This window comes from Anoplopoma fimbria, unplaced genomic scaffold (genome assembly GCF_027596085.1).
Source record: "Anoplopoma fimbria isolate UVic2021 breed Golden Eagle Sablefish unplaced genomic scaffold, Afim_UVic_2022 Un_contig_8553_pilon_pilon, whole genome shotgun sequence".
NCBI lineage: Eukaryota > Metazoa > Chordata > Actinopteri > Perciformes > Anoplopomatidae > Anoplopoma > Anoplopoma fimbria.
Genome location: NW_026553261.1, coordinates 1 through 6,473, shown reverse-complemented (window position 1 = coordinate 6,473; position 6,473 = coordinate 1). Strand labels below are relative to the sequence as shown.

Below are 6,473 nucleotides of genomic sequence, written 5' to 3'. Positions count from 1 at the left end.
AACATCTGCAGGAACATCTGTCTGTAAGGGCTTGTTCTCATAGTCAAAGAAGGGTGAATGCATAGTAAAGCCAGTTAAAACAGACTCTACATACAGAAGGTTGTAAAATAATATTTATTTTTTTATAACAAACATAATAAAATTAACATAAAATGTGAAATACCTTTAAAATACAAATAAGGAAGGAACCATACTTAGTTTAAAACAATAAAATGACTGTTTAAATGCTGTTTTTACAGAGTACTTGGATGAACTGATGAAGCTGATGTCGTCCCAGTGTGAGAGACCCTCAAAGGAGAAAGTGTTGCCCGCCATGTGTCCCTCTTCTGTCAAGGAGCAGCCTGAAGCCAACATTCTGACCAGCCGGATCAGGAAACTCCCTGTGTTTCTGAAATACAACACATGACGGGATGGCGAGCCTCATGTGTCGTCCTAAATATCACCAGCTGACCACGCCACGGTAGTCGAGTGACCGGTATCGCCTGTATGGAGAGGATCACACATCATTACCATTGCAGCTAAAAACTATCTATACAGTATTACAGTATTAAGAAATGTTTATTTTTTTTTACATTTTTTATTGTTTGAAAAGAAATAAAGTAATTTGGAGAAAAATAAATAATTCTCATTTCTTCATTAGTTCTTATGATCTTGCATTATAATGAAACAAATGTGTTCAGATGTAGTTTACACAGATTTCATTATATGTAATAACAACTTACTCCTCTTCTATACTACGCCTCAAACGTCCATAGTCAGCTCTGTATATGTTGTGGAAAATCTGAAGGTTGTATGGATTCAAACAGTTTCGATCGAGGTCAGGATGGTGAACCATGCATGTAGGAAGGACTGGAACCTGGTTAATTTGTTTCAAAACCTGATGAGAAGAGGATGAGGGAAATAAGACACTGATTTACAAGAAATACTTTGTTATAATAAAGCCAATAATGACTCAGGAGGCAACATCACTGCATAGGACAGATATTAATCCAGGAAGCAAACATTTTTCTTCAAATAAAATGGTGTGATCATATTGTTGTTTACAAACATAATAACAGCCAGAAGGGGATTGTTAAATGCAGCTACATTTTAGCAGAAAGGTTACAGTTAAGATGACATTTTATAGTACTGTTGTTGTAACTGTGTAGTACTAGTGTTTTTACTGTATACAACACAAATCTGTAATCTCTAAATCTGCTGTGCTCTAAGTAATATAACCAAAGTCACTAATAAAACACATTTGTATTTTACAGGGAAAATGTGTTAGTAGCTAGTAACGTGAGTGTAATTCTTAGCTTCTTAGATAAAGAGAAGGACTCGTGTTTTACAGCACAGCATAGTCCTAAAGCCTAAAGCCTAATGCTAGTGTTGGCTACATAGTGCTGAAATTGATTAAACTGGTAACAACTCACCACTGTGAAACGTTCTGCTCTAGTCTTGGTTGTGCCAGCTTATTCCTCCTGACTTAAATAACTGACTCGCGTTCATACTGGTAGGGCAGCAAATATGCTGTGTTTTGAGGCTCAGGAAGCTGAATTCTGTTTATGGTAAGGGGCGGGACATTTCCGACACATCCACTACGCGGTTGACCAATCGCAACAGAGCGTGCTAGCTGACCAATCAGGGCAGACTTGGCTTTCTGGGAGGAGGAGCAAGCGCTCTAATAGATCGTTTCACAGAGAGGGGGAGAGGAGGTGCTGCAGCACATCCAGGATGAGAAAAACAAGGCGGGTTTTGAGCATAAACGCACGTAAACATGTTGTAACTGTAACTTGAGATAAAAATATGCACCTTAAAAAGAGCAAAATAGTGCCTGTTTAAGAGTAAGAACCAATCAAAATGTCCTCAGGGTGATTGATTTTCACCATCTTTTGATCTGAGACAGCCATTTGCTACACGATAAGAGATATACATGCATCACAAACACACATTCACAATCAATAGCCAACTCAGGCGTCCCTGCTTTCTTATATGTTCCTGAGGAGAGAACTAAGCTTTTCATTTTTTGCCAGTCACAGTTTGGTTTTTCTTGAGGCCTTTTCAGTTGAGCAGGATGCTGAGGGTCATGAATTATTTAAACTCCTGCGAGAGGAGAGCCATTTGACATGGCGCTATCACGTTTGACTGGCTGTATGCGCCACATGGATGCTGTATTTGACTTATAAAGACATTTCAAATCTAATTACCTTTAAAGCACCTTTTGTTGCTGCAAAAACAAAAAAAGAATTCTCTTTTGGGAAAAATAAATGCACAAATGGAGGATAAAAATCCGTATTTACAGTGTTTTCTCAGACAGTGTCTAGACAGATGAAGAATTATCTACCAAAGCTCGTTCATTTCTATCAATCCACCGTTATTCAGACACAACCCGCTTCAGATAATCACTACAAGCTCTTACATTAACTTAAATCGTGGGCTCATACAATGTATGATTTTTGGTTCTGTTATCAGTGTATGCTGAATATGCCTTTTGTTAGCAATGATTTAATTTTTTTTCTGGCCACTTTACAAAGCATGGAGTTATTATCTTATGTTACTGAATGGGACAACCTTAGATGCTGCAGCCTATTTAGTAACATAATATTCTATCTGGTGTCCAGAAAATCAACAAAAAGTATCATAGCAATTGTGATGCACTCGAATGTTGGCACAATTAGTCTTTGAAATAAGTGTAAGTTTTCTTCTGACATTGGTCTGAGTGGGTTTGTCTTTTCCTAAGGGGTACTGCATACTTCAAGTAATAGGCATATACATTAGTGTAGAAGTGGAAGCGACTGGTTCCAGTAATATTTTTCACCACTGTACATTCTCATTTCAAAGCTTTCTTTTTAATTGTATCCTCAATATTTTTTTTACATGAAAACATAGTGTCCTGAATAATTTAAACAAGCTATAAGTTTATGTTATAGCCATTATTTTTAATGATCTCAACTCTGTTTCTGAGAAGTCTTTTTTTTCAGTTTGGTAAGGAAGAAAAGTGTAATGATTAAAACTGCTAAATGTTTTATCTGGTTTCTACAAAGTACAATACTCTTTTGTGCAACGCTCATATGTATGACTAAATCTGATGTGCAGCTCCTGAAACAGCACATTAACATTCCACACAGGCACGCACTCATGTTCACACACCATACACACACATATATACACCTGCAATATAGATACATAAAGTAATAGGAAGAAAGTTCAAAAAGAAGTAATACAAAACTACAGACCATCTTGTGATGGGATCACACTGGCTGCGATGCCATGGTAAGGGGCGTACAGTTGGAGAGACAATGGCCCCTTCCCCTTGAATCTCTGAAAGGATTGTGTTGAATGTTTCAAAACTTTGAAGACACAGATTTAAAGACAGTACACTGTGGACACTGTGTTTTGGAGCCAGATTTAAAGTTTTTGAATCAAGAAAAGAAAATGTTTAAATAATATTTGAGTTAAATAATTGTATTTGTAATTATTGAATATTACTTTAAACACTTAATTGAGATTGATAAGTAAGAAATATTTTTCCTCACCTAATTTAGTAATATGTTGGTTGCAACTTACTGAGAGTCACCTGATTACTATGTGTGACGTGTGCGCCTCACCTGGCTTCTGTGGCTATGAGAGTGCTGATAGGGAGCCTTCTAAGGGGGAGTGTTTTCCTTTGTTTGGGCGGGTTAGATGGCGGAGAGCAACAGTTTTCCGACCGCATCTCTGTTCAGTCAGATGAATGATTATGTTTGATTATGTTTTATTTATTGGAAAAGTCAACCGGAGTTTATCGGTAATAAATGATGCTTCAGTTATTGCAGCCGATGTCTCCGTGCGTGCTTTATAAGAAGTGTGTGTGTCGGTAACTCCTCACCTAACCTCAGGTGGCTAAAGTAAGGACCATAAAAGCCACAACACTGTGAGTTTGAAGCCGTTCTTTCCCACATTCAAATGCTCTGTTCTAAGGCTGGACCATTAGTCGTCAGTGTAGTTACAAATGGATTTTAAATGACGACTTTCACTTTGGCTCACTATTAATGCATCAAACATATCAATATATTTAACATATGTCAGACACTATCTTATTGCAGTAAGTTATTAGATTGTTTAACTCTCCAATGATGGTTCCCTTTTAAATCATCATCCATCAATCACACCTTCCAATTGACTCTTTGTATCTCCTAAATTATGTAGGAGATGCAAATTATGTAAGGGACACGGGAAATAATTCCAAAGAGTCCTCTGTTAATATAAACTCTTACATACGCTTTATGCGAACCCCAAAGTATAATAATAACGCCCTCTCGTACATGCACTATCACTCAAAGCAAACAGGGACACGTTGTTTCAGTTGTAGATCACATGGGGAATGCCTCACAGTCATTTAACATGCATTTTTGGGACCATAAGAGTAAAATAACTTCTAAATAACTAGGTTTGCCATTGCTGTGCCCTCTAAAGTTAATGCTATTAACTGATAACTCCTCAGAGAGCCCTGACGTGACTCAGGGAAAACTTTGGCTAGCGGGAAACAAGAGGTCGGCTATTAGATGGAAACCTCTGCACACTTTCTCTCCATGCACCAGTGGAGTGTGTCATTAATTGACATCCTAGCCATGGAGCTACCAACAGCTGGGAGAAATAAGGCTGGCCAGGATGTGCTCCAGAATTGGACAACACTAGAAGCAGTAAAGAGTCCACTTACATAGAAATAAACTTTGTGCGCTATCTTCAGAGCCACAGAGAAAAGGATGAAGTGGGGAATGGATCTACAGGAGACGGATAGGAAGTAGAAGAAGAGGATGGAAATAAATGAAGCAAAGAAGACTGGGCGGGGGAGGAAACGAAAGAAAAAGGAGTGGGTTTTCTTGAGCAAGGAGCTTTTACCTTTCAAAAGGACAAGGGGGACTGTGTGTGTTTCTAGGTTGTCAAAGTCAGGACATGGTGCTTTGATAGTGGATTTTAATTAGACTCTGTAATAGAAAGTCAAACTTTCCTCTTTAAGAATGCAGTATGTGTTGGGAAGTTGGTGGCTGGTCTGACTCTTTGAGGTGAGCAAAAATAAAACTATGGAGTACGCAAATGTTTTAAATACCACAACGGAATTCTATAAATCAGAATGTAAAGTGGGCTGCACGGTGGTGTAGTGGTTAGCACTGTCGCCTCACAGCAAGAGGGGCCCGGGTTCAATTCCCGGGCGTGGGTTCTCTCCGGGTTCTCCGGCTTCCTCCCACAGTCCAAAGACATGCAGCTTAGGTTAATTGATGACTCTGAAATTGCCCGTAGGTGTGGATGTGAGTGTGAGTGGTTGTCTGTCTCTATATGTCAGCCCTGTGATAGGCTGGCGACCTGTCCAGGGTGTACCCTGCCTTCGCCCATTGACAGCTGGGATCGGCTCCAGCACCCCCGCGACCCTTAACTGGATAAGCGGTTACGGAAGATGGATGGAGAATGTAAAGTGGATTAGGATTAGCAGTCTATGTTCCAAATTGTCAGCTGGGGGTGTAGGGACATAATTTAAGGCACACATTATCATTCTCATGTATGAGTAACACAGACGTTTTGTTAGAACTTTCTTTCATTTATATAAAATTTGTCAGATAAAAACATGTTGTGAACTGGTAATGATTAGATTCTGGTAATGATTAGATTCATCGTTGTTCAATCAATCTTGACTTTTTGAACTGTGCTCAATGCTCTGGAGTTATCGAAATCATTTGGATCACACAAGCTGCAAATAATCTTACACAGCCACCACTGGAATCTAATTCAACTACAGTAGAAACAGTAAAATACTAATAATATTAGTGAAGCCTGATATTTATCTGCACCTCCAGGAGGGTCATGGACCTCTGAAACTGTGTAACTTGGCATGCGTCGCATGTGCAATCAGAGCTCTTAAGATGTGACTGTCACAATGAGTTCAGTGATAAAAACACTATTTACATATCTAGGAATTATACGAAGAAGGACATTTTGGTTTTAAATGCTTTAGAAACAGGAGGTCTTAACAATCTATAATTGAGTCACTATTTTGCAGCCAAATCAAATTGTTTACAGGATATTCAAAATTTGTTTAATTATAAAGTATTTAATACTTGACTTCTTTCCTAACAGGGCTTGTATAAAGGCAATAAAGTAGTTAATTTATATGATATATGAATTTACTGTTAATTACAATCCCTCCTCTGGCGTTTCGTAGAATAATGCAATAAACAGCACACTGAGCATAAAGGCATCTGTGCATGCTTGGAGCTTGTGCCTATCGGTGGAGGCTGGTGCTACGGGGGCATAGCACGAGTATAAAGAAAGCTTGAGGGGCCTGTCCATCCATCTCCTGGGCTCCATCTCAGGACTACAGACGGGGCCTCATCTACACACCACCAGCCCCACCAAACAACAAACAGTGCTGTCCATGGTTCTGAAACAACAGCTGACTAATAGCAACATTACATGTCTCTCATTGAATAACTTGGCTGTGTTTGCTACTATTCTACATA

The 6,473-nt window shown here is 38.9% G+C and overlaps 1 long non-coding RNA gene across 1 annotated transcript; it reads right to left on the bottom strand.

Annotated features, from left to right (window-relative positions):
• Positions 1-232: 232 nt before the first annotated feature.
• On the bottom strand, positions 233-1,478 carry LOC129116413 (uncharacterized). Its single transcript, XR_008533518.1, has 3 exons — positions 1,413-1,478; positions 723-877; positions 233-482 (listed from the first exon to the last, which is right to left on the bottom strand). It is a non-coding gene; the product is annotated as an uncharacterized LOC129116413 (long non-coding RNA).
• Between the last annotated feature and the right edge of the window lie 4,995 nt (positions 1,479-6,473).